The sequence below is a fragment of the Carica papaya genome, chromosome 3 (assembly GCF_054855325.1).
Source record: "Carica papaya isolate Zhongbai chromosome 3, ASM5485532v1, whole genome shotgun sequence".
NCBI classification, from domain to species: domain Eukaryota; kingdom Viridiplantae; phylum Streptophyta; class Magnoliopsida; order Brassicales; family Caricaceae; genus Carica; species Carica papaya.
This window is the reverse complement of record NC_142311.1, coordinates 29,624,280-29,652,262: the sequence shown is the minus strand read 5'-3', so window position 1 is coordinate 29,652,262 and position 27,983 is coordinate 29,624,280. Positions and strand designations below refer to the sequence as shown.

Below are 27,983 nucleotides of genomic sequence, written 5' to 3'. Positions count from 1 at the left end.
CACATTTGCGAATAAACCAGAGGATCATAGTTCCTGTCGTGCGTAACGTCGAACGACCCATCTACAAAAAAAAGGTGCGACACAACGACTTCCGAGGAGGTCACCCATCCTAGTACTACTCTCACCCAAGTACACTTGACTGCGGAGTTGTGATGAGATCCGGTGAATTAGTGATGGTATAATGGCACCTTTTTCATTCCTCGCTGCAAATAAATACACCCCTTCTCCTTCACATCCCCCTCCCGTCATTTGTTTCCTTGTGCGTGCACACTACACCTCTCTTTCTCGTTTTAATATCAAGTAAAATATCCCGATGCTGTGGCTCACATTTGCGAATAAACCAGCGCACCATAGTTCCAGTCGCATGTAACGTCGAACGACCCATCTGCAAAAAAATAGTTGCAACACGAAGACTTCCCAGGAGGTCACCCATCCTAGTACCACTCTCGCCCAAGCATACTTAACTGTAGAGTTCTGATGGGATCCGGTGCATTAGTGCTGGTATGATTTCACCTGTTTCATTCTGCGCTGCAAATACATACACTCATTCTCCTTCCCTCCCCCCTCTCCTCATTTGTTTCCTTGTGCATGCACACTCCATCTATCCTTCTCGTTCTAATATTAAGTAAAATACCCCGGCGCTGTGACTCACATTTCTGAATAAACCAGCGGACCATAGTTCCAGTCACGTGTAACGTCGAGCGACCCATCTGCAAAAAAATGGGTGCAACACGAGTACTTCTAAGGAGGCCACCCATCCTTGTACTACTCTCGCCTAAGCAAACTTAAATGCGGAGTTCTGATGGGATCCAGTGCATTAGCGCTGGTATGATCGCACATATTTTATTCCGCATTGCAAATACATATATTCCTTCTCATTTCCTCCCCCCTCCCAACATTTGTTTCCTTGTGCTTCCTTGTGCGTGCACACTGCACCCTCCTTCTCGTTCTAATACTAAGTAAAATGCATCGACGCCGTGACTCACATTTTCGAATAAACCAGCGGACCATAATTCTAGTCGCGGTAACGTCGAACGACCCATCTGTAAAATAATTGGTGCAACATGAATACTTCCCATGAGATCACCCATCCTAATACTACTCTCGCCCAAGCACACTTAACTGTAGAGTTCTGATGGGATCCGGTGAATTAGTGCTGGCATGATCGGACCTGTTTTATTCAATGCTTTAAATACATACATTCATTCTCCTTCCCTCCCCCATCTTGTCATTTGTTTCCTTGTGTGTGCACATTGCACTTTTGCTTCTCTTTCTAATATCAAATAAAATACCCTGGCGCCTTAACTCACATTTGCGAATAAATAAGCAGATCATAGTTCCAGTCGCGCGTAACGTCGAACTCCCCATCTGAAAAAAATAGGTGTAACACAAGGACTTCCCAGGAGGTTACCTCTCCTAGTACTACACTCGGCCAAGTACATTTAACTTCAGAGTTCTGATGGGATCTGGTGAATTAGTGATGGTATAATGGCACCTACTCTCGGCCAAAAATACTTAACTGTGGAGTTATGATGGGATCTGGTAAATTAGTACTGGTATGATCGCACTAATTCCATTTCGCGCTGCAAATAGATATACCCCTGTTCTTTTCCTCCCCCCTCCCTTCATTTTTTTCGCTGTGCGCGCACCCTACACCTCTGCTTCTAATTCTAATATCAATACCCCGGCGGCTCGACTCATGTCCAGATTAACGGACCGTCTGCTGCACCTCATTTTTTATTATTATACTATGTAAGCTGCTCGTAATGACACTCTAAATGAATGCATGAAAAATTTTAAGAAAAATTTCCATGGCGTCGAGACTTATACCGACGAATGAACCTGTGGACTGCATCTCCGATCGTGCGTAATATTTAACACTCCATCCGAAAAAAGACGAGTGTAACATGAGGATTCAGTGGGATTCTAAGAACACTTAACTACAGAGTTCTTATGGGATTCAGTGCATTAGTGCTGGATTGATCGTGCCCGTCTCATTCCTTGCTACAAATTCATTTGCCCCTTCGCCTTCCCCCCCGATCATTTGTGTCACTGTGCACGCACACCTCACATCTGTTTCTAGTTTTAATATCAAGCAAAATGCCCCGGGCACGCCCAGATGAATAGATTGCCTACTACGCCTCTGTTTTCATTGTTCTACTATGTAAATTACTCATAATAACACTTTTATCATGTGATTGACTTTAATTGAATACACAAAAAAAATTAAGCAAAATGCCCCGACGTCGTGACTCACGTTTGCGAATCGGCAGAACGTCGTTCCGGTCCCGCGTAATGTTTAATGCCCTATCTGCAAAAAGAAGGTGCAACACGAGAATTTCCCAAGAGGTCACCCATCCTAGTATTACTCTCGCCCAAAAACACTTAACTGCGGAGTTCTGATGGGATTCGGTGAATTAGTGTTGGTATGATCGCACCCATTCCATTTCACGTTGTAAATAGATATACCCCTTCTCCATCCCTCTCCCCTCCCGTAATTTTTTTTGTTGCGCGCACACTCTGCACCTCTGCTTCTAATTCTAATATCAAGCAAAATGCTTCGGTGGCTCGACTCACACCCAGATGTGGACCGCCCGCCGTACCTCATTTTTCGTTGTTCTACTATGTAAGATGCTCGTAATGACACTCTTATCACGTGGTGGACTATATATGAATGCACAAAAAACTTTAAGCAAAATGTCCTGACGCCGCGACTCACGTTTGTGAATGAACCGACAGACCGTGGTTCTGGTCGCGTGTAACATTTATTTCTTCGTTTGCACAAAAATAGGTGCAACACGAGGACTTTATAAGAGATCAACCATCTTAGTACTACTTTCGCCCAAGGACACTTAATTGTAGAGTTCTTATGGGATTCGGTACATTAATGCTGGTATTATCGCACCCATCCCATTTCGCGCTACAAGTGCATGTGCCCCTTCTCCTTCCCTCCCTGCTCCCATCATTTGTTTCGCTGTGCGCGCACACCTCACCGCTGCGTCTAGTTTTTAATATCATGTGAAATGCCCTGGCGCCTCGACCCATGCCCATATGAACGGATCGCCTGCTGCACCTTTATTTTCGTTGTTCTATTATGTAAGATGCTCGTAATAACACTCGTAGAACGTGATGGGCTTTAATTGAATGCAAAAAATATATTAAGCAAAATACTCCAGCGCTATGACTCACATTTGTGAATGAACTAGCAGATCGTCGCTCCGGTCCCATATAACATTTAACACCTCGTCTACAAAAAAGAAGGGTGCAACTCGAGGACTTCCCAGGAGGTCACCCATCCTAGTACTACTCTCACCCAAAAAATGCTTAACTACGAATTTCTGATGGGATCCGGTGAATTAGTGCTGGTATGAGCGCACTCGTTCCATTTTGCGCTACAAATAGATATACCCCTTCTCTTTCCCTCCTCCCTCCCGTTATTTTTTTTGCTGTGCGCAAACCTTGCACCTCTGCTTCTAATTCTAATATCAATCAAAATACTCCGACAGCTTGACTCACGAGCAGATGAATGGACCGTCCACCGCACCTCGTCTTTTATTATTCTACTATGTAAGCTGCTCGTAATGACACTCTTAACTGTAGAGTTCTTATGGGATTCAGTGCATTAGCACTGGACTGATCGCACCCGTCCCATTCCTCGCTACAAATGCATGTGCCACTTCAGCTTTCCTCCCACCTTTGATCATTTGTATCACTGTACACTCACACCTTACCTCTGTTTCTAGTTTTAATATCAAGACAAATGCCCCAGCCTTGACTCACGCCTAGATGAACGGATCGCCCGCCGCACCTCTATTTTCGTTTTTCTACTACGTAAGAAACTCGTAATAACACTCTTATCACGTGGTGGGATATAATTGAATGCATGAATAATATTAAGCAAAATGCCTGGCGCCGTGATTCACGTTTGTGAACAAATAGGAAGACTGTTGCTCCGGTCCCACGTAATGTTTAACGCCTTGTCTGCGAAAAAAAGGGTACAACACGAGGACTTCCCAAGAGTTCACCCATCCTAGTACCACTCCCACCGAAGCATGCTTAACTGCAGAGTTTTGATGGGATCTAGTGAATTAGTGTTGGTATGATCAAACTTATTATAATTCATGCTTTAAATATATATATATATCCCTTCTCCTTCCCTCCCCCATCTCGTCATTTGTTTCATTATGCGCGCACACTGCATGTTTGTTTCTACTTCTAATATCAAGTAAAATGCACTGGCGCCTCGACTAATGCTCATATGAACGGATCGTCCGTCTCACCTCTGTTTTCATTGTTTTATTATGTAAGATAATCGTAATAACACTCTTATCACATGATGGATTTTAATTGAATACATAAAAAATTTTAAGCAAAATGTCCGGACGCCGTGACTCATATTTGCGAATGAACCGGCGAACTGTCACTCCGGTCCTGAATAATGTTTAAGGCCCCGTCTGCAAAATGAAGGGTACAACACAAGTACTTCCAGCAGGTCACCGATCCTAGTACTACTCTCGCCCAAGCACACTTAACTACAGAGTTATGATGGGATCTGGTGAACTAGTGTTGGTATGATCGCACCCGTTCTTATTTGCGCTGCAAATACATATACCTCTTCTCCTTCCCTCTCTCCTCCTGTCATTTGTTTCGTTGTGCGTGCACTTAATCTCTGCTTCTAGTTCTAATATCAAGCAAAGTGCTCCGGTGCCTTGACTCACACTAATATGAACGAATCACCCGCCACACCTCATTTTTTATTATTTTACAATGTATGATACTCGCAATGATACTCTTATCATGTTATGAGCTTTAATTGAATGCATAAAAAATATTAGGCAAAAAGCTCCCGTGCCGTGACTCTTGTTTGCTAATGGACAGGCGGACCGTCACTTTAGTCCCGCGTAATGTTTAACGCCCTATCTGCAAAAAGAATGGTGCAACACAAGGACTTCCTAGGAGGTCACCAATCCTAGTACTACTCTCACCCAAGCACGCTTAACTGCGAAGTTCTAATAGGATCCAGTGAACTAGAGCTGGTATGATCGCACCCGTTCTAATTTGCACCGCAAAGACATATACCCCTTCTCATTCCCTCTCCCCTCCCATAATTTGTTTTACTATGCACGCACCTCACCTCTGTTTCTAGTTCTAATATCAAGCAAAGTGCCTCAGCGCCTCAACTCATGCCCATATGAACGGATCGCCCAACGCACCTCATTTTTCCTTATTCTACTATGTATGATACTCGCAATGATACTCTTATCACGTTATGGGCTTTAATTGAATGCACAAAAAATATTAAGCAAAATGCCCCGGCGCCGTGACTCTTGTTTGTGAATGAACTGGTGGACCATCGCTCCGATCTCGCTTAACGTTTAAGGCCTTGTCTGTAAAAAGATGGGTACAACACGGGGACTTCCTAGGAGGTCTCCCATCCTAGTACTACTCTCACCCAAGCATGCTTAATTGCGAAGTTCTGATGCGATCCAGTGAACTAGAGCTGGTATGATTGCACCCGTTCTAGTTTGCACCGCAAAGACATATAACCCTTCTCCTTCCCTGTCCCCTTCCATCATTTGTTTCGCTATGTACGCACCTCACCTCTGCACCTCATTTTTCGTCGTTCTACTATCTAAGATACTTTTAATAGTAGTCTTATCACGTGATGGGCTTTAACTAAATGCGCAAAAAATATTAAGCAAAATGCTCCGATGCTGTGACTCACGTTTGCGAATGAACTGGTGGAACGTTGCTTCAATCCCGAATAATGTTTAACACCCCGCCTGTAAAAAGAATGGTAAAACACAAGGACTTCCCAGCAGGTCACCAATCCCAGCACTACTCTTGCTCGAGCACGCTTAAATGCGTAGTTCTGATGGGAACTGGTGAACTAGTGGTGGTATGATCGCACCCGTTTTAGTTTACGCCGCAAATACATATATCTCTTTTTCTTCCCTCTCCTCTCCCGTCATTTGATTCGTTGTGCGCGCACCTCACCTCTGTATCTAATTCTAATATAAAATGAAATGCCCTGGTGCCTCGACTCATGCCCATATAAATGGATCGTGCTGCACCTCCTTTTTCGTTGTTCTACTATGTAAGATGCTCGCAAGGATACTCTTATCACGTGATGGGCTTTAATTGAATGCGCAAAAAATATTAAGCAAAATGTCCAAGCACCGTGACTCATGTTTGCAAATGAACCGGCGGACCGTTGTTCTGGTCCTGAAAAACATTTAGCGCCCCGTCTGCAAAAAGAAGGGTACAACACGGGGACTTCCCAAGAGGTCACCCATCTTAGTACTACTCTCGTCCAAGCATGCTTAACCATGGAGTTCTAATAGGATTCGATGAATTAGTGCTGGTATGATCGCACCCATTCAATTCTGCGCCATAAATACATATACCCCTTTTTCTTCCCTCCCCCCTCCCGTCATTTGTTTCACTTTGCGTGCACACCTCACCTCTGCTTGTAGTTCTAATATCGAGCGAAATACCCCGGCGCCTCGACTCTTGCCCATATGAACAGATTGCCCACTATACCTCTGTTTTCATTGTTTTACTATGTAAGATACTCGTAATAAGACTCTTACCACGTGATGAGCTTTAATTGAATGCACAAAAAATATTAAGAAAAATGCCCCGTCACCGTGACTCACGTTTGCAAATAAGTCGGCAGACCGTTGCTCCGATCTCGCGTAACGTTTAGTGTCTTGTCAACAAAAAGAAGGGTGCATCACGATAATTTCCTAGGAGGTCATCCATTCTAGTACTACTCTCACCGAAAAATGCTTAACTGCAGAGTTCTGGTGGGATCCAGTGAATTAGTACTGGTATGATCACATCCATTCTATTTTGCGCTGCAAATACATATACACCCCTTCTCCTTCCCTCCCCCTTCCCGTCATTTTTTTTGCTATGCATGCACCCTGTACCTTTTCTTCTAATTCTAATATCAAGCAAAATGCCTCGGCGGCTTGACTCACGCTTAGATTAACGGTCCGCCCGCCGCACCTCATTTTTCGTTGTTCTACTATGTAAGATGCTCATAATGAGAGTCTTATAATGTTGTGGACTATAAATGAATGCACGAAAATTATTTAAGCAAAATTTTATGACGCCACGAATCATGTTTGCGAAAGAACTGACAGATCATGGTTTTGGTCGCGTGTAATGTTTATTGCCACGTGTGCAAAAAAACAGGTGCAACACGAGGACTTACCAAGAGGTCAACCATCTTAGTACTACTCTCACCAAGGGACACTTAACTGCAGAGTTCTTATAGGATTCGGTGCATTAGTGCTGGTCTGATCGCACCCGTCCCATTCCGCGTTACAAATGCATGTGCCCCTTCTCCTTCCCTCCCCCCTCCCGTCATTTGTTTCACTATAAGCACAGACCTCACCTCTGTTTCTTATTCTAATATCAAGCAAAATGTCCCGGCGCTTTGACTCATGCCTATATGAACGGATCACACGCCGCATCTCTATTTTCATTATTTTACTATGTAAGATACTTGTAATAACACTCTTATCACATGATGGGCTTTAATTGAAGGCACAAAAAATATTAAACAAAATACCCTGGCGCTGTGACTCACATTTGCGAATGAACCGGTAGACTGTTGCTCCGGTCCCGCGTAATGCTTAACGCCCTGTCTGCAAAAGGAAGGGTTCAACACGAGCACTTCCCAAAAGGTCACCCATCCTAGAACAATTCTCACACAAGCACGCTTAATTGCAGAGTTCTAATTGGATCAGATGAACTAATGCTAGTATGATCGCAGCCACTCTAGTTTGTGCCCCAAATACCTATATCCCTTCTCCTTCCCTCTCCCCTCCTGCCATTTGTTTCGCTGTTCGCGCACTTCACCTCTGCTTCTAATTCTAATCTCAAGCGAAATACCCCAGCACCTCGACTTATTCCCATATGAACGAAACACTAGTCGCACCTCATTTTTTATTGTTCTACTATGTAAGAAGCACACAAAGACACTCTTATCACGTGATGGGCTTTAATCGAATGCGCAAAAAATATTAAAAAAAATGCATCAGAGCCGTGACTCACGTTTGTGAATGAACTGGTGGACCGTCGCTCCGGTCCTTCGTAACGTTTAACGCCATGTCTGCAAAAAGAATGGTGCAACACGAGGACTTCCCAGGAGGTCACCCATCCTAGTACTACTCTTGCCAAAGTACGTGAAACTGCGTAGTTCTTATAGGATCCAGTGAACTAGTACTGGTATGATCGCACACGTTTTGGTTTGTGTCGTAAATACATATACCTTTTCTCTGTCAATCTCCCCTCCTATCATTTGTTTCGTTGTACGCACACCTCACCTCTGCTTCTAGTTCTAATATCAAGCGAAATGCCCCGGTACCTCGACTCATGTCCATATGAACGGAACGCCCGCAGCACTTAGTTTTTTGTTATTCTACTATTTAAGATACTCGCAACGACACCCTTATCACGTGATGGGCTTTAATTGAATGCGCAAAAAATATTAAGCAAAATGCCTCAGCGTTGTGGCTCATGTTTATTAATGAACCGGCGGACCGTCGCTCCGGTCCCGTGAAACGTTTAACGCCTCGTCTACAAAAAGAATGGTTCAACACGAGAACTTCCAAAGAGGTCACCAATCTTAGTACTATTCTCGTCCAAATATGCTTAACTGCGGAGTTTTGATGGGATCCGGTGAATTAGTGCTGATATGATCACATCTGTAACATTTCGCACTGCAAATATATATACCCCTTCTCCTTCCTCCCATCATTTTTTTCACTATGCGCGAACCTCGCACCTCTGTTTCTAATTCTAATATCAAGCGAAATGCCCCGGCAGCTTGACTCACACCCAGATGGACGGACCACCTGTTGCACCTGATTTTTTGTTGTTCTACAATGTAAGATTCTCGTAATGAGACGCTTATAACGTGGTGGACTATAAATGAATGCACAAAAAATATTAAGCAAAATGTCCTAACGCTACTATTCACGTTTGCGAATGAACCGACGGACCGTTGTTGCCATCGGGCGTAACGTTTATTGCCTCATGTGCAAAAAAATAAGTGCAACAAGAGGACTTTCCAAGAGGTCAACCATCTTAGTACTACTCTCACCAAAGGACACTTAACTGCAAAGTTCTTATGAGATTTGGTGCATTAGTGCTGGTTTGATCGCACCCGTCCCAATCCGTGCTACAAATGCTTGTGCCCCTTCTCCTTCCCTCCCCCCTCCCATCATTTTTTTTGTTGTATGCAAACACCTCACCTCTGCTTCTAGTTCTAATATCAAGTGAAATGCCCAGCGCCTTGACTCATGCCCATATGAATGGATCACCCGCCGCACCTCTGTTTTCGTTGTTCTACTATGTAAGATACTCTTAATAGTACTATTATCACGTTATGAGCTTTAATTGAATGCACGAAAAATATTAAGAAAAATGCTCCGACGCTGTGACTCACGTTTGCAAATGAACCGGGGAACCATCGCTCTGATCCTGTGTAACGTTTAACGCCCCGTCTGCAAAAAGAAGGGTGCAACACGAGGACTTCCAAAGAGGTCACCCATCCTAGTACTACTTTCGCCCAAAAATGCTTAACTGCAGAGTTCTGATGGGATCCGGTGAATTAGTGCTGGTATGATTGCATTTGTTCCATTTCGCGCTGCAAATACATATAACCATTCTCCTTCCCTCCCCCCTCCTGTCATTTTTTTTGATGTGCGCGAACCCCGTACCTCTACTTCTAATTCTAATATCAAGTGAAATTCTCTAATGGCTCGACTCATGCCCAGATGAACGAACTGCTCGTTGCATCTCATTTTTCGTTGTTCTACTATGTAAGATGCTCGAAATGAGACTCTTATAACGTGGTGGACTATAAATGAATGCACAAAAAATATTAACCAAAATGCCTTGATGCCACGAATCACGTTTGCGAATGAACCGATAGACCTTAGTTCCAATCACGCATAACGTTTATTTCCTTGTGTGCAAAAAAACAGGTGCAACACGAAGACTTTCCAAGAGGTCAACCATCTTAGTACTACTCTCACCAAAGGACATTTAACTGCAAAGTTCTTATGGGATTCGGTGCATTAGTGTTGGTCTGATCGCACCCGTCCCATTCTATGCTACGAATGCATGTGCCCCTCACCTCTGTTTCTAGTTCTAATATCAAGCGAAATGCCCCGGCGCCTCGACTCATGCCCATATGAATGGATCACACGCCGCACCTCTATTTTCGTTTTTCTACTAGGCAAGATACTCGTAATAACATTATTATCAAGTGATGGGGTTTAATTGAATACACAAAAAATATTAAGCAAAATGCCCCGATGCCGTGACTCACCTTTGTGAATGAACCAACGGACCGTCGCTGCGGTCCTACGTAACGTTTAACGCCCCGCCTACAAAAATAAGGGTGCAACACGTGGACTTTCAAGGAGGTCACCCATCCTAGTACTACTCTCGCCCAAGCACGCTTAACTGCGGAGTTCTGATGAGATCTGGTGAATTATTACTAGTATGATCAAAATTGTTCTAGTTCGCACCGCGAATACATATACCCCCTTCTACTTCCCTCTCCCCTCCCGCCATTTTTTTCACTGTGCGCGTACACCTCACATTTACTTCTAGTTCTAATATCAACTGAAATGCCCAGGTGCATCGACTCATTCCCATTTGAACAGATCACCTGTCACACCTCTGTTTTCGTTGTTCTATTATGTAAGATACTCGTAATAGTACTCGTGTTCGTGATGGGCTTTAATTAAATGCACGAGAAATATTAAGTAAAACGCCCTGACGCCGTGACTCACGTTTGCGAATCAACCGGCGGACTGTCGCTCTGGTCCCGCGTAACGTTTAATGCCCCGTTTGTAAAAAGAAGGGTGCAACCCAAGGACTTCCCAAGAGGTCACCCATCATAGTACTACTCTTACCCAAAAATGCTTAACAACGGAGTTCCGATGGAATCCGGTGAATTGGTGCTGGTATGATCGCACCAGTTCTATTTCGCACCACAAATACATATACCCATTCTCTTTCCCTCCACCCTCCCGTCATTTTTTTAACTGTGCGCGCACCCCGCACCTCTGCTTATAATTATAATATCAAACTAAATGTGCCAGCGGCTCGACTCATGCCCAGATGAAATGACCGTCCGCCGCACCTCATTTTCTGTTGTTCTATAATGTAAGAAGCTCGTAATGAGACTCTTATAATGTGGTGGACTTTAAATGAATGCACGAAAAATATTAACCAAAATGTCCTGACACCGCGACTCACATTTACGAATGAACCGACGGTTTTCGCGCGTAATGATTATTGCCTCGTGTGCAAAAAAACAGGTGCAACACGAGGACTTTCCAAGAGGTCAACAATCTTAGAACTACTCTCACCAAAGGACACTTAACTACAGAGTTCCTATGGGATTCGGTGCATTAATGCTGGTCTTATCGCACCCGTCCCATTCCCCACTACAAATGCATGTGCCCCTTCTCCTTCCCTCCCCTCTCCTGTCATTTTTTTCATTGTACGCGCGCACCTCACCTCTTCTTCTAGTTCTAATATCAAGGAAAATGCCCTGACGCCTCGACTCATGTCCATATAAACGGATCACCCGATGCACCTTTGTTTTTGTTGTTCTACTATGTCAGATACTCATAATAATACTCTTATCATATGATGATCTTTAATTGAATGCGCAAAAAATATTAAGCAAAATACTCCAGTGTCATGACTCACATTTGTGAATGAACCGGCGGACCAACCTCTGGTCCTGCGTAACGTTTAATGCCCCGTCTGCAAAAAGAAGGGTGCAACACGAGGACTTCCCAGGAGGTCACCCATCCTAGTACTACTCTCGCACAAAAACGCTTAACTGTGGAGTTCTGATGGGATCCGGTGAATTAGTTTTGGTATGATGGAACCTGTTCTACTTTGCGCTGCAAGTAGATCTACCTCTTCTCCTTCCCTCCCCCCTCCAGTCATTTTTTTCGTTGTGCGCGCACCCCGCACCTCTGCTTCTAATTTTAATATCAAGCGAAATGCCCTGGCAGCTCGACTCATGCCTAGATGAACGGACTACCTGCCGCACCTCATTTTTTATTGTTCTACTATATAAAATGGTGGTAAAGACACTCTTATAACGTGGTGGACTATAAATGAATGTACAAAAATTATTCAACAAAATGCCCTGACACTGCGACTCGCGCTTGCGAATGAATCGGTAGACCGTGGTCTGGTCACGTGTAACATTTATTTTCTTATGTGTATAAAAATAGGTGCAACACGAGGACTTTTCAAGAGGTCAACCATCTTAGTACTACTCTCACCCAAGGACACTTAACTACAGAGTTCTTATGGGAATCAGGGCATTAGTGCTGGTATTATTGAACCTGTACCATTTTACACTACAAGTGCATGTGCCCCTTCTCCTTCCCTTCCCCCTCCCATCATTTGTTTCGTTGTGCGCGCACACCTCACCTGTACTTCTAGTTTTAATATCAAGCAAAATGCCCTGGCGTCTCGACTCCTGCCCATATGAACGGATGGCCCGCACACTTCTGTTTTTGTTGTTCTACTATGTAAGATACTCGTAATAACACTCTTAATAGAATACACAAAAAATATTAAGCAAAATATCCTGACACCGTGACTCAAATTTGCGAATGAACTGGCAGATTGTCGCTCTGGTCTCGCGTAACATTTAATGCCCCATCTGCGAAAAGAAGGGTGCAACATGAGGACTTCCTAGGAGGTCACCCATCCTAGTACTACTCTTGCCCAGAAATGCTTAACTGCGGAGTTCTGATGAGATCCGGTGAATTAGTGCTGGTATGATCGTACTCGTTCCATTTCCCGCTATAAATAGACACACCCTTTTTCCTTCCCTCCCCCCTCCCGTCATTTGTTTCGCTATGCGCACTTCTAATTCTAATATCAAGCAAAATGCTCCGGCGGCTCGACTTGTGCCCAGATGCATGGACCGTCCGCTACACCTCATTTTTTTTATTCTACTATCTAAGCTGCTCGTAATGACACTCTTATCACGTGGTGGATTATAAATGAATGCACAAAAAATATTAAGTAAAATGCCATGGTGCCAAGACTCACGCCGGTAAATGACCCGGTGGACTATCGCTCCGGTCCCGCGTAACGTTTAACGCTCCGTCTGCAAAAAGAAGGGTGCAACACGAGAACTTTCCAAGAGGTCACCCATCCTAATTCTACTCTCGCTAAAGCATGATTAACTGCGGAGTTCTGATGGGATCCAAGGAACTAGTGCTGGTGTGATCGCACATGTTCTAGTTTGCACGGCACATACATATAGCCCTTCATCTTCCCTCTCCCCTCCTATCATTTGTTTCGCTGTGTGCGCACCTCACCTCTTCTTCTAGTTCTAATATCAAGCTAAATGCCCCGATGCGTCGATTCATGTCCATATGAACGGATCGTTCGCCACACCTTTTTTTTGTTGTTCTACTATCTAAGATACTCGTAATTACACTCTTATTACATGATAGGCTTTAATTAAATGCGTAAAAAATATTAAACAAAATGCTCCGGGGCTGTGACTCACATTTTCGAACGAACCAGCAGACCGTCGCTCCGATCCCGCATAATGTTTAATGCCCTGTCTGCAAAAAGAATGGTGCAACACGAGGAATTCTCAACAGATCATCAATCCTAGTAGTACTCTCGCCCAAGCACGCTTAACTTCGGAGTTCAAGTGGGATCTGGTGAACTAATGCTAGTAGGATCGCACCTATTCTAGGTTTCGTTGTGCGTTCACCTTACCTCTGCATCAAATTCTAATATCAAACGAAATACCCCGACGCTTCGACTCATACCCATATGAATGGATCGTGCCGCACCTCATTTTTTGTTATTCTACTATTTAAGATACTCGCAAGGACACTCTTATCAGGTGATAGGATTTAATTGAATACGCAAAAAATATTAAGCAAAATGCCACGGCGCCGTGACTCATATTTGAGAATGAACTGGTGGACCGTCGCTCCGGTCTTGAAAAACATTTAATGCCCCGTCTGTAAAAAAAGGATACAACACGAGAACTTCCAAGGAGGTCACCTATCCTAGTACTACTCTTGCCCAAGCACCCTTCACTGTGGAGTTCTGATGGGATCTGGTGAACTACTACTGGTATGACCTCAACCGATCTAATTTACACTGCAAAGACATATATCCCTTTTCTTTCCCTCTCCCCTCCCATCATTTGTTTCGCTGTGCGCGTACCTCACGTCTTATTCTAGTTTTAATATTAAGCGAAATGCCCCAGTACCTCGACTCATGCTAATATGAATGGATCGCCCGCCGCACCTCATTTTTGGTCGTTCTAATATGTAAGGTGCTCTAAATGACAATCTTATCACGTGATGGGCTTTTTAATGCCCCGTCTGCAAAAAGACGACTGCAACAAGAGGACTTCCCAGGAGGTTACCCATCCTAGTACTGCTCTCACCCAAGCACGCTTAACTACAAGTTCGATGGGATCCGATGCATTAGTGCTGGTATGATCGCACCCCTTTCATTCCACGCTGCAAATACATATACCACTTCTCCTTCCCTCTCCCTTCCTATCATTTATTTTGTTGTGCGCGCACACCTTATCTCTGTTTCTAGTTCTAATATCAAGCAAAATGCCCAGGTATCTCGACTCATGCCCAGATGAACAGACCGCCCGCCATAACTCTATTTTTGTTGTTCTACTATGTAAGATACTCGTAATGACATTTTTATCTCGTGATGGACTATAAATGAATGCATGGAAAATATTAAGCAAAATGTCCCAACGCTGCGACTCACACTAGTGGACTGTGGCTCCGGTCACGTATAATATTTACGCCCCATCCATAAAAAGACGGATGAAACACGAGGACTTTGCAGAAGGTCAGCCATCCTAGTACTGCTTTCACCAGAGCACGCTTAACTACGGAGTTCGACAGGATCCGGTGCATTAGTATTGGTATGATCGCACCCCTTCCATTCCGTGCTGTAAATACATATAGCTCTTCTCCTTCCCTCCCCCCTTCCCGTCATTTATTTCGCTTTGCATGCACACTACACCTCTGTTTCTAGTTCCAATATCAAGCGAAATGTCCAGGCACCTCGACTCACGCCTAGATAAATAGACTGCCTATCGTACCTCGTTTTTTGTTATTCTACTATGTAAAATGCTTGTAATGACACTCTTATCATGTGGTGGACTATAAATGAATGCACGAAAAATATTAAGCAAAATATTCTGGTGCAGCGACTCACACCGGTGGACTATGGCTCCTATCGCGCATAATGTTTAACACCCCATCTGCAAAAAGACGGGCGCAACACGAGGACTTCCCAGAAGGTAACCCATCCTGGTACTACTCTCGCCAAACCACGCTCAACTAAGGAGTTCGATGGGATCCGGTGCATCAGTGCTAGTATAATCACATCTCTTCTATTTTGTGCTATAAATACATATACCCCTTCTCCCTCCCTCCCCCCCGTTATTTGTTTCGCTATGCGCGAGCACCGCACCTCTGTTTATAGTTCTAATATAGAGCAAAATGCTTCGATGCCTCGACTCACGCCTAGATGAACGAACTACCCGCTGCATCTCATTTTTTGTTATTCTACTATGTAAGATACTCGTAATGACACTTTTATCACGTGGCGAACTATAAATGAATACACAAAAAATATTAAGCAAAATGTCTTGGTGTCACAACTCACTCCGGGGGACAATGGCTCTGATCGTGCATAATGTTTAACTGCGAAGTTCTGATGCGATCCAGTGAACTAGAACTGGTATGATCGCACCCGTTCTAGTTTGCACAGCAAAGACATATAACCCTTCTCCTTCCCTGTCCCCTTCCATCGTTTGTTTCGCTATGTACGCACCTCACCTCTGCTTCTAGTTCTAATATCAAGCGAAATGCCCGATGCCTCGACTCATGCCCATATGAATGAAAAGCCCACCGCACCTCATTTTTCGTTGTTCTATTATGTAAGATACTCAAAATGACACTCTTATCACGTGATGGCCTTTAATTAAATGCGCAAAAAATATTAAGCAAAATACCCAGGCGTTGTGACTTACGTTTGGGAAAGAACCAGTGAACCGTCGCTCTGGTCCCGCGTAATGTTTAACGCCCCATCTGCAAAAAGAATGGTGCAACATGAGGACTTCCCAGGAGGTCACCCATCTTAGTACTACTCTCGCCTAAGTACGCTTAACTGCAGAGCTCTGATGGGATCTGAAGAAATAGTTCTAGTATGATCGCACACATTCTAGTTTGCGTCGCAAATACATATTCCCCTTCTACTTTCCTCTCCCCTATCGTCATTTGTTTCGCTCTGCGTGCACCTCACCTCTACTTCTAGTTCTAATATCAAGCGAAATGCCCCAGTACCTCGACTCTTGCCCATATTAACGGATAACCCGTCGCACCTCGTTTTTTATTTTTTTACTATGTAAGATACTCGTAATGATACTCTTATCACATGATAGGCTTTAATTTAATGCACAAAAAATATTAAGCAAAATGCCCTGGTGCCATGACTCATGTTTGTGAATGAACAAGTGGACTGTTGCTTCGGTCCCGCATAACATTTAACGCTCCGTCTGCAAAAAGAAGGGTGCAAAACAAGGACTTCCTAGGAGATCAACCATCCTAGTACTACTCTTGCCCAAGCATGCTTAACTGCGAAGTTCTTATGGGATCCAGTGAACTAGTGCTGTTATGATCGCTCCCATTCGAGTTTGTGCCGCAAAGACATATACCCCTTCTTCTTTCCTCCCCCCTCCCATCATTTGTTTCATTTGAGCGCACCTCACCTCTTTTTCTAGTTATAATATCAAGCGAAATACCCCGCACCTCGACTCATGCCCATATGAACAAATCGCCCGCTGCACCTCATTTTTCCTCGTTCTACTATCTAAGATACTCTTAATAGTAGTCTTATCACGTGATAGGCTTTAATTAAATGCGCAAAAAATATTAAGCAAAATGCTCCGGCGTCGTGACTCACGTTTGCGAATCAACAAGTGGACCGTTGCTCCAATCCCGAATAACGTTTAACGCCCCGTCTATAAAAAGAATGGTAAAACATGAGGACTTCCTAACAAGTCACCAATCCCAGAACTACTCTTACTCGAGCATGCTTAACTGCGTAGTTCTGATGGGAACCAGTGAACTAGTACTGGTATGATCTCACCCGTTCTAGTTTGCGCCGCAAATACATATACCTCTTCTCCTTCCCTCTCCCCTCCCATAATTTGATTCGCTGTGCGCGTACCCCACCTCTGCATCTAATTCTAATATCAATCGAAATGCCCTGGTGCCTCGACTCATGTCCATATGAACGGATCGTGTCGCACCTCCCTTTTCGTTGTTCTACTATGTAAGATGCTCGCAAAGACACTCTTATCACATGATGGGCTTTAATTGAATGCGCAAAAAATATTAAGCAAAATGCCCAGGCGCCGTGACTCATGTTTGCGAATGAACCGGCGAACAGTGGTTCAGGTCCTGAAAAACATTTAATGCCCCATCTGCAAATAGAAGGGTACAACACGGGGACTTTCCAGGAGGTCACCAATCCTAGTACTACTATCGCCCAAACACGCTTAACCGCAGAGTTCTGATGGGATCCGGTGAGTTAGTGCTGGTATGATCGCACCCATTCAATTCGGCATCACAAATACATAGACCCCTTTTCCTTCCCTCATCTCACATTTGCTTGTAGTTCTAATATCGAGCGAAATACCTCGGTGCCTTGACTCATGCCCATATGAACAGATCGCCCACCGCACCTCTGTTTTTATTGTTTCACTATGTAAGATACTCGTAATAACACTCTTACCACGTGATGAGATTTAATTGAATGCACCAAAAATATTAAGAAAAATTCCTCGGCACTGTGACTCATGTTTGTAAATAAACCGGCGGACTGTCGCTCCGGTCCCGCATAACGTTTAGCGACTTGTCTACGAAAAGAAGGGTGCAACACGATAATTTCTTAGGAGCTCATCCATCCTAGTACTACTCTCACCCCAAAAATGCTTAACCGCAGAGTTCTAGTGGGATCTAGTGAATTATTGCTGGTATGATCGCACCCATTCCATTTTGCGCTTCAAATACATATACCCCTTCCTGTCTTTTTTTTTGCTATGCGTGCACCCTGCACCTCTTCTTCAAATTCTAATATCAAACAAAATGTCCCGGCGGCTTGGCTCACGCTCAGATTAACGGTCCACCTGCCGCACCTCGTTTTTTGTTGTTCTACTGTGTAAGATGCTGATAATGAGACTCTTATAATGTTGTGGACTATAAATGAATGCACGAAAATTATTTAAGCAAAATTTTTTGACGTCACGAATCATGTTTGCGAATGAACTGACGGACCGTGGTTCTGGTCGCGCGTAATGTTTATTGCCACGTGTGTAAAAAAATAGGTGCAACACGAGGACTTTCTAAGAGGTCAACCATCTTAGTACTACTCTCACTAAGGGACACTTAACTGCTGAGTTCTTATGGGATTCAGTGCATGAGTGCTGGTCTGATCGCACCCGTCCCATTCTGCGTTATAAATGCATGTGCCCCTTCTCCTTCCCTCCCCTCTCCCGTCATTTGTTTCATTGTACGTGCGGACCTCACCTCTGTTTCTTATTCTAATATCAAGCAAAATACCTCTACGCTTCGACTCATGCCCATATGAACAGATGGCACGCTGCATCTCTATTTTCATTGTTTTACTATGTAAGATACTTGTAATAATACTCTTATCACGTGATGGGCTTTAATTTAAAGCATAAAAAATATTAAACAGAATGCCCCCGCGCCGTGACTCACATTTGCGAAAAACTCTTGCAGACCGTCACTCTGGTCCTATATAATATTTAATGCCCCGTCTGACAAAAGAAGGGTGCAACACGAGAACGTCTCATGAGGTCACCCATCCTAGTACAACTCTCGCCCAAGCACGCTTAACTGGGGAGTTCTGATGGGATATGGTGAATTAGTGCTGGTATGATCGCACCCATTTCATTTCGTGCTGCAAATGCATATACCCTTTCTCCTTCCCTCCCGCTCCCATCATTTATTTCGCTGTGCATGCACACCTTACCTCTGCTTCTAGTTCTAATATCAAACGAAATGCTCTGGCGCCTCGACTCATGCCTGTATGAACAAATCGCTCGCCACACTTTTTTTTTCGTTGTTCTACTATGTAAGATACTCATAATAACACTCTTATCACGTGATGGACTTTAATTGAATGCACGAAAAATATTAAGCAAAATGCCCAGTGTCGTGACTCATATTTGCGAATGAACTGGTGGACCGTCGCTCCAGTCCCGTGTAATGTTTAAGGCCCTGTCTACAAAAAAAAGGTGCAACACGAGGACTTCCCAGGAGGTCACCCGTCCTAGTACTACTCTCGCCCAAAAACACTTAACTGCAGAGTTCTGATGGCATCCGGAATATTAGTGCTGGTATGATCGCACCCACTCCATTTCGCACTGTAAATACATATACCCCTTCTCCTTCGCTCCCCCCTATCGTCATTTTTTTCAATGTGCGTGTACCCCATACCTCTGCTTCTAATTCTTATATCAAGCAAAATGTCCCAGCGGCTCGACTCACGCTCAGATGAACGGTTTGCCTGCTTCCCCTTGTGTTTCGTTGTTCTATTATGTAAGATCTTTGTAATGAGACTCTTATAACGTGGTGGATTATAAATGAATGCACAAAAAATATTAAGCAAAATGCATTGACACTGCGACTCACGTTTGCGAATGAACCGACTGACCATGGTTCCAGTCGTGCGTAATGTTTATTTCTTCGTGTGTAAAAAAATAAGTGCAACACAAGGACTTTCCAAGAGGTTAACCATCTTAGTACTACTCTCACGAAAGGACACTTAACTACAGAGTTCTAATGGGATTCGGTGCATTAGAGCTGGTCTGATCACACCCATCCCATTTCGTGCTACAAATGCATGTACCCCTTCTTCTTCCCTCCCTCATTCCGTCATTTTTTTCGTTGTACGCGTAGACCTCATCTCTACTTCTTTTTCTAATATCAACCAAAATGCCCTGCCACCTAGACTCATGCCCATATGAACGGATCGCTCGCCAAACTTATATTTTCGTTGTTCTACTATATAAGATACTCGTAATAATACTCTTATCACGTGATGGGCTTTAATTGAATGCATGAAAAATATTAAGCAAAATACTTCGACGCCGTGACTCACGTTTAAGAATGAACCGACAGACCGTCGCTCTGGTCCCGCGTAACGTTTAACTCCTCGTCTGCAAAAATAAAGGGTGCAACACGAGGACTTCTAAGGAGGTCACCCATCCTAGTACTGCTCTCGTCCAAGCACGCTTAACTGTGGAGTTCTTATGGGATCCGGTGAATTAGTGCTGGTATGATCGCAACCGTTCCAATTTGCGCTGCAAATACATATACCCCTTCTCCTTCCCTCCCCCCTCCTATCATTTGTTTCGCTATGCGCGCACACCTCACCTCTGTTTATAGTTCTAATATCAAGCAAAATACCTTGACGTCTCGACTCATGCCCGTATGAACAGATCGCCCACCGCACCTCTATTTTCGTTGTTCTACTATATAAGATACTCGTAATAACACTCTTATCATGTGAAGGACTTTAATTAAATGCATAAAAAATATTAAACAAAATGTCTCGGTGCCATGACTCATATTTGTGAATTAATCAGCGAACTGTCGCTCCGGTCCCGTGTATCGTTTAACGTCCCGTCTATAAAAAGAAGGGAGCAACACGAGGACTTCCAAAGAGGTCACCCATCCTAGTACTACTCTCGCCCAAAAATGCTTAACTATAGAGTTTTGATGGGATCCGGTGAATTAGTGCTAGTATGATTGCCTCCGTTCTATTTCGCACTGCAAATACATGTACACCTTCTGCTTCCCTCCCCCTTCCCATCATTTTTTTTGTTGTGCACGAACCCGCACCTCTGCTTCTAATTCTAATATCAAGCGAAATGCCCCAGCAGCTCGACTCCCGCCCAGATGAAATGACTGCCCGCCACACCTTTTTTTTTATTGTTCTACAATGTAAGATGCTCATAATGAGACTCTTATAACGTGGTGGAGTATAAATGAATGCACGAAAAATATTAAGTAAAATAACTTGATGCCGCGACTCACATTTGAGAATGAACTGACAGACCATGGTTCCTGTCGTGCGTAACATTTATTGCATCGTGTGTAAAGAAATAGGTACAACACGAGAAATTTTCAAGAGGTCAACCATCTTAGAACTACTGTCACGAAAGGACACTTAACTACAGAGTTCTTATGGGATTCGATTCATTAATGCTGGTTCGATTGCACCCATCACATTCCCCACTACAAATGCATGTGCCCCTTCTCCTTCCCTCCCCCTCCCGTCATTTATTTTGCTGTACGCACACACCTCACCTCTGCTTCTAGTTCTAATATCAAGCAAAATGGCCCAATGCCTATACTCATGCCCACATGAACGGATCGCCCGCCACACCTCTGTGTTCGTCGTTCTACTATGTGAGATACTCATAATAACACTCCTATCACGTGATGAGCTTTAGTTGAATTCATGAAAAATATTAAGCAAAATGCCATAGCACCGTGACTCATGTTTGTGAATGAACCAGCGGACCATCGCACTGGTCTTGCGTAACGTTTAACGCCCCGTCTGCAAAAAAAAAGAGTGTAAGACGAGAAATTCAAAAGAGGTCACCCATCCTACTACTACTCTCGCCCAAAAATACTTAACTGCGGAGTTCTGATGGGATCGGTGAATTAGTGCTTGTATGATCGCATCAGTTCCATTTCGCACTGCAAATACATATACATCTTCTCCTTCCCCCCTCTTCCGTCTTTTATTTCGTTGTCCGCGCACACCTCACTTTTTCTTCTAGCTCTAATATCAAGTGAAATGCCCCGACGTCTCGACTCATGCCCATATAAATGGATCGCCCGCTGCACCTCTATTTTTGTTGTTCTGCTATGTAAGATACTCGTAATAATACTCTTATCACGTGATGGTCTTTAATAAATATACGAAAAACATTAAGCAAAATGCCCCGGTGTAGTGACTCATGTTTGTGAATGAACCGGCTGACCGTCGCTCCGGTCCCGCGTAACATTTAACGCTCTGTCTGTAAAAAAAAAGGGGTGCAACAGGAGGACTTCCCAGGAGGTCACCCGTCCTTGTACTACTCTCACCCAAAAACACTTAACTGTGGAGTTTTGATGGGATCCGGTGAATTAGTCTTGATATGATCGCACCCGTTCCATTTCACACTACAAATACATGTACTCCTTCTCCTTCCCTCCCCCTCCCGTCATTTTTTTTGCTGTGCGCGCACCCCACACCTCTTCTTTTAATTCTAATTTCAAACGAAATGCCCCGACAGCTCGACTCATGCCCAGATGAAATGACCGCCCATCATACCTTGTTTTTCGTTATTCTACTATGTAAAATGCTCATAACGAGACTCTTATAACGTAGTGGACTATAAATGAATGCCTAAAAAGTATTAAGCAAAATGCCCTAACGATGCGACTCATGTTTGCGAATGAACCGACGGACCGTGGTTCCTTTCGCACTTAATGTTTATTGCCTCATGTGCAATGAAATAGGTGCAACACGAGGACTTTCCAAGAGGTCAACCATCTAAGAACTACTCTCACTAAAGGACACTTTACTGTAGAGTTCTTACAGGATTTTGTGCAATAGTGCTGGTGTGATAGCACCCGTCCCATTCTACACTATAAATACTGTGCCTCTTCTCCTTCCCTCCCTCTTCCCGTCATTTGTTAAGCTGTACGCACACACCTCACCTCTTTTTCTAGTTCTAATATCAAAGGAAATGCCCCCATGCCTCGACTCATACCCATATAAATGGATTGCCCGCCACAAATCTGTTTTCGTTGTTCTACTATATAAGATACTCGTAATAACACTCTTATCATGTGATGGGTTTTAATTGAATGCACAAAATATATTAAGCAAAATACCCCGGCGCCGTGACTCATGTTTGCGAATGAACCGACGGACTGTCGCTCTGGTCCCACGTAATGTTTAACGCCCCGTTTGCAAAAAAAAAGGGTGCAACACAAGGACTTCCCAGGAGGTCACCCATCCTAATACTACTCTCGCCAAAGAAAGCTTAACTGCAGAGTTCTGATGGGATCCGGTGAATTAGTGCTGTGTGATCGTAGCCGTTCCAGTTCATGTCGCAAATACATATACTCCTTCTCATCCCCTCCCCTCTACCATCATTTATTTCGCTGTACGCACATGCCTCACCTCTTCTTCTACTTCTAATATCAAGCAAATTGTTCCGGTGCCTCGATTCATGCCCATATGAGCAGATCACCTGCCGCACCTCATTTTTTGTTATTCTACTATGTAAGATACTCGCAATGACACTCTCACCACGTGATGGGCTTTAGCTCAATGCGCAAAAAATATTAAGTAAAATGTCCTGGCGCCATGACTCACATTTGCAAATGAACTGACGAACTGTCACTCCCGTCTCGCGTAACGTTTAGTGCCTCATCTGCAAAAAGAAGGGTGCAACACGAGGACTTCCCAGGAGGTCACCCATCCTAGTACTACTCTCGCCCAAGCACGCTTTACTGCGGACTTCTGATGGGATCCGGTTAACTAGTGCTGGTATGATTGCACCCTTTCTTATTTGTGCCTCAAATATATATGTCGCTTCTCCTTCTCTCTCCCCTCCCATCATTTGTTTTGTTGTGCGCACACCTCTCCTCTGCTTCTATTTCTAATATCAAGCAAATTACCCCGGTGCCTCGACTCATTCCCATATAAACGGATTGCCCGTCGTACCTCATTTTTCGTTGTTCTACTATTTAAGATGCTCGCAATGACACTCTTTTCACATGGTGGGCTTTAATTGAATGCGCAAAAAATATTAAGAAAAATGCCCCGGTGCTGTGATCACATTTACAAATGAACCGGCAGATCATCGCTTTGGTCCCGTGTAACGTTTAACACCCTGTTTGCAAGAAGAAGGGTGCAATACTAGGACTTCCCAAGAGGTCACCCATCCTATTACTACTCACGCCCAAACACGCTTTTCTGTAAAGTTCTGATGGGATCTGGTGAACTAGTGCTGGTATGATTGCACCCTTTCTTGTTTGTGCCGCAAATACATATGCCCCTTTGTTTCACTGTGCACGCACCTCACCTCTTCTTCTAGTTCTAATATCAAGCGAAATGCCCCCCCCCCTCGACTCATGCCTATATGAAAGGATCGACCGCCGCATCTCAATTTTTGTTATTCTACTATGTAAGATACTCGCAAGGACACTCTTATCATGTAATGGGCTTTAATTAAATGCTTGAAAAATATTGAGCAAAATTCCCCAATGCCATGACTCATGTTTGGGAATGAACCGTCGGACCATCACTCAGGTCCCACGTAATGTTTAATGCCCCATCTACAAAAAAAAAAGGTGCAACACAAGGACTTCCAAGGAGGTCACCCATCCTAGTACTACTCTCACCCAAGCACGCTTGACTGCGGAGTTCTGATGGGATCCAATGAACTAGTGCTGGTATGATCGCACCAATTTTAATTTGTATCGCAAGTACATATACCCCTTCTCCTTCCCTCTCCCCTATCATCATTTGTTCCACTGTCCGTGCACCTCACCTCTACTTCTAGTTCTAATATCAAGTAAAACGCCCCGGTGCCTCGACACACCCATATGAACAGATTGCGTCGCATATAATTTTTCGTTATTCTACTATGTAAGATGCTCACAATGAAACTCTTATCATGCAATGGGCTTTAATTGAATGTACAAAAAATATTAAGCAAAATGCCCGGGAAACATGATTGATAATTGCGAATGAACCGGCAAACCGTTGCTTTGGTCCCACGTAACGTTTAATGCCCCATCTGTAAAAAGAAGGGTTCAACACGAGCACTTCCTAAAAGGTCACCCTTCCTAGAACTATTCTCACACAAGCACGCTTAACTGCGGAGTTCTGATTGGATCCGGTGAACTAATGTTAGTATGATTGTAGCTACTCTAGTTCGTGCCCCAAATACCTATACCCCTTCTCCTTTCATCTCCCCTCCTGCCATTTGTTTCGTTGTGTGCGCACTTCAACTCTGTTTCCAATTCTAATATCAAGCGAAATGCCCTGGCACCTCGACTCATGCCCATATGAATGAAACGCCGGTTTCACCTCATTTTTTGTTGTTCTACTATGTAAGATGCTCACAAAAACACTCTTATCACGTGATGGGCTTTAATCCAATGCGCAAAAAATATTAAAAAAATGTGTCGGCGCCGTGACTCACGTTTGTGAATGAACCGGTGGACTGTCGCTTCGGTCCCACGTAATGTTTAACGCCCCATCTGCAAAACGAAGGGTGCAACACGAGGACTTCCCAGGAGGTCACCCATCCTAGTACTACTCTTTCCGAAGCACGCTAAACTACAAAGTTCTGATGGGATCCGGTGAACTAGTACTGGTATGATCGCACACGTTTTGGTTTGTCCCGCAAATACATATACCTCTTCTCCATCCATCTCCCCTCCTGTCATTTGTTTTCTTGTGCGTGCACGTCACCTCTGCTTTTAGTTCTAATATCAAGCGAAATGTCCCGGCACCTCGACTCATGCCCATATGAACGGAACACTCGCCGCACTTAGTATTTTGTTACTCTACTATTTAAGATACTCGCAACAACACTCTTATCACGTGATGGGCTTTAATTGAATACGCGAAAAATATTAAGCAAAATGCCCCGGCGCTGTGACTCATGTTTACGAATGAGCCAGTGGACCGTCGCTCCGGTCCTGTGTAACATTTAACGCCCTGTCTGCAAAAAGAATGGTTCAACAGGAGGACTTCCAAAGAGATCACCCATCCTAGTACTACTCTCGTCCTAAAATATTTAACTGCGGAGTTCTGATGGGATCCGATGAATTAGTGCTGGTATGATCACATCTATTATATTTTGTACTGCAAATACATATACCCCTTCTCCTTCCCTCCACCCTCCCATCATTTTTTTCACTATGCGTGAATCCTGCACCTCTACTTCTAATTCTAATATCAAGCGAAATGCTCCAACGGCTTGACTCACACCCAGATGAATGGACCACCTGCTACACTTAGTTTTTTATTGTTCTACTATGTAAGATTCTCGTAATGAGACTCTTATAACGTGATGGACTATAAATGAAAGCATGAAAAATATTAAGCAAAATGCCCTGACGCCGCGACACACGTTTGTGAAAGAATCGATGGACCGTTGTTACCATCGGGTGTAATGTTTATTGCCTCGTGTGCAAAAAAATAGGTGCAACAAAAGGACTTTCTAAGAGGTCAACCATCTTAGTACTACTCTCACCAAAGGACACTTAATTGCAGAGTTCTTATGGGATTCGGTACATTAGTGCTGGTCTAATCGCACCAGTCCCAATCCGTGCTACAAATGCATGTGCCCCTTCTCCTTCCCTCCCCCCTCCCGTCATTTTTTTTGTTGTACGCACACACCTCACCTCTGCTTCTAGTTCTAATATCAAGTGAAATACCCCGGCACCTCGACTCATGCCCATATGAATGGATTGCCCGCCATACCTCTACTTTCATTGTTCTACTATGTAAGATACTCTTAATAGTAGTCTTATCACGTTATGAGCGTTAATTGAATGCACGTAAAATATTAAGCAAAATGCTCTGACACCGTGACTCACGTTTGCGAATGAATGGGCGAACCATAGCTCTGGTCCTGTGTAACGTTTAACGCCCCATTTGCAAAAAGAAGGGTACAACACGAGGACTTCCAACGAGGTCATCCATCCTAGTACTACTCTCGCCCAAAAATGCTTAATTGCGGAGTTCTGACGGGATCCAGTGAATTAGTGCTGGTATGATCGCATTTGTTCCATTTTACGCTGTAAATACATATACCCATTCTCCTTCCCTCCCCCCTCCCGTCCTTTTTTTCGCTGTGCGTGAACCTCGCACCTCTGATTCTAATTTTAATATCAAGTGAAATTCTCCGATGGCTCGACTCATGCCCAGATGAACAGACCGCTCGCTGCACCTCATTTTTTATTGTTCTACTATGTAAAATGCTCGTAATGAGACTCTTATAACGTGGTGGACTATAAATGAATGTATGAAAAATATTAACTAAAATGCTCTGACACCGCGACTCAAGTTTGCGAATGAACCGACGGACCGTTGTTACCATCGGGCCTAACGTTTATTACCTCGTGTGCAAAAAAATAAGTGCACCAAGAGGACTTTCCAAGAGGTCAACCATCTTAGTACTACTCTCACCAAATGCATGTGCCCCTTCTCCTTCCCTCCCCCCTCCTGTCATTTATTTCGCTTTACGTGCACACCTCACCTCTGTTTCTAGTTCTAATATCCAGCGAAATGCCCCAGCGCCTCGACTCATGCCCAAATGAATGGATTGCCTACCGCACCTCTGCTTTTGTTGTTCTACTATGTAAGATACTCGTGATAACACTCTTATAACGTGATGGGCTTTAATTGGATGCACAAAAAATATTATGTAAAATGCCCCGGAGCCGTGACTGACCTTTGCGAATGAACCGGCGGACCGTTGCTGCGGTCTTGCGTAACGTTTAACGCCTCGTCTATAAAACTAAGGGTGCAACACGAGGACTTTCTAGGAGGTCACCCATCCTAGTACTACTCTCGCCCAAGCACGCTTAACTACGGAGTTCTGATGGGATCTGGTGAATTATTGCTAGTATAATCGAAACTGTTCTAGTTTGTGCTGCAAATACATATATCCCTTCTCCTTCCCTCTCCCCTCCCGCCATTTGTTTCGCTATGCGCGCACACCTCATCTCTGCTTCTAGTTCTAAAATCAAGCGAAATGCCCAGGCGCATCGACTAATGCCCATTTGAAC

General features: G+C 44.0%; 23 pseudogenes; all 23 read right to left on the bottom strand.

Moving 5' to 3' along the window:
* Positions 1–396: 396 nt before the first annotated feature.
* Positions 397–515, bottom strand: LOC148268520 (5S ribosomal RNA; annotated as a pseudogene).
* Positions 516–721: 206 nt separating this feature from the next.
* LOC148268519 (5S ribosomal RNA) lies at positions 722–840 on the bottom strand (annotated as a pseudogene).
* A 1,481-nt stretch (positions 841–2,321) lies between these two features.
* LOC148268518 (5S ribosomal RNA) lies at positions 2,322–2,440 on the bottom strand (annotated as a pseudogene).
* A 2,025-nt stretch (positions 2,441–4,465) lies between these two features.
* LOC148268517 (5S ribosomal RNA) lies at positions 4,466–4,583 on the bottom strand (annotated as a pseudogene).
* A 348-nt stretch (positions 4,584–4,931) lies between these two features.
* LOC148268516 (5S ribosomal RNA) lies at positions 4,932–5,050 on the bottom strand (annotated as a pseudogene).
* A 1,209-nt stretch (positions 5,051–6,259) lies between these two features.
* On the bottom strand, positions 6,260–6,378 carry LOC148268515 (5S ribosomal RNA; annotated as a pseudogene).
* A 3,154-nt stretch (positions 6,379–9,532) lies between these two features.
* LOC148268514 (5S ribosomal RNA) lies at positions 9,533–9,651 on the bottom strand (annotated as a pseudogene).
* Positions 9,652–10,889: 1,238 nt separating this feature from the next.
* Positions 10,890–11,008, bottom strand: LOC148268513 (5S ribosomal RNA; annotated as a pseudogene).
* Positions 11,009–11,816: 808 nt separating this feature from the next.
* Positions 11,817–11,935, bottom strand: LOC148268512 (5S ribosomal RNA; annotated as a pseudogene).
* Positions 11,936–12,735: 800 nt separating this feature from the next.
* LOC148268511 (5S ribosomal RNA) lies at positions 12,736–12,854 on the bottom strand (annotated as a pseudogene).
* Positions 12,855–14,434: 1,580 nt separating this feature from the next.
* LOC148268510 (5S ribosomal RNA) lies at positions 14,435–14,551 on the bottom strand (annotated as a pseudogene).
* Positions 14,552–16,177: 1,626 nt separating this feature from the next.
* Positions 16,178–16,296, bottom strand: LOC148268509 (5S ribosomal RNA; annotated as a pseudogene).
* A 348-nt stretch (positions 16,297–16,644) lies between these two features.
* On the bottom strand, positions 16,645–16,763 carry LOC148268508 (5S ribosomal RNA; annotated as a pseudogene).
* An 811-nt stretch (positions 16,764–17,574) lies between these two features.
* On the bottom strand, positions 17,575–17,693 carry LOC148268507 (5S ribosomal RNA; annotated as a pseudogene).
* Positions 17,694–18,933: 1,240 nt separating this feature from the next.
* LOC148268506 (5S ribosomal RNA) lies at positions 18,934–19,052 on the bottom strand (annotated as a pseudogene).
* Positions 19,053–19,399: 347 nt separating this feature from the next.
* On the bottom strand, positions 19,400–19,518 carry LOC148268505 (5S ribosomal RNA; annotated as a pseudogene).
* Positions 19,519–20,338: 820 nt separating this feature from the next.
* On the bottom strand, positions 20,339–20,457 carry LOC148268504 (5S ribosomal RNA; annotated as a pseudogene).
* A 1,754-nt stretch (positions 20,458–22,211) lies between these two features.
* LOC148268503 (5S ribosomal RNA) lies at positions 22,212–22,330 on the bottom strand (annotated as a pseudogene).
* A 1,286-nt stretch (positions 22,331–23,616) lies between these two features.
* LOC148268502 (5S ribosomal RNA) lies at positions 23,617–23,735 on the bottom strand (annotated as a pseudogene).
* A 347-nt stretch (positions 23,736–24,082) lies between these two features.
* Positions 24,083–24,201, bottom strand: LOC148268501 (5S ribosomal RNA; annotated as a pseudogene).
* A 323-nt stretch (positions 24,202–24,524) lies between these two features.
* On the bottom strand, positions 24,525–24,643 carry LOC148268500 (5S ribosomal RNA; annotated as a pseudogene).
* Positions 24,644–25,453: 810 nt separating this feature from the next.
* On the bottom strand, positions 25,454–25,572 carry LOC148268499 (5S ribosomal RNA; annotated as a pseudogene).
* Positions 25,573–27,715: 2,143 nt separating this feature from the next.
* Positions 27,716–27,834, bottom strand: LOC148268498 (5S ribosomal RNA; annotated as a pseudogene).
* Between the last annotated feature and the right edge of the window lie 149 nt (positions 27,835–27,983).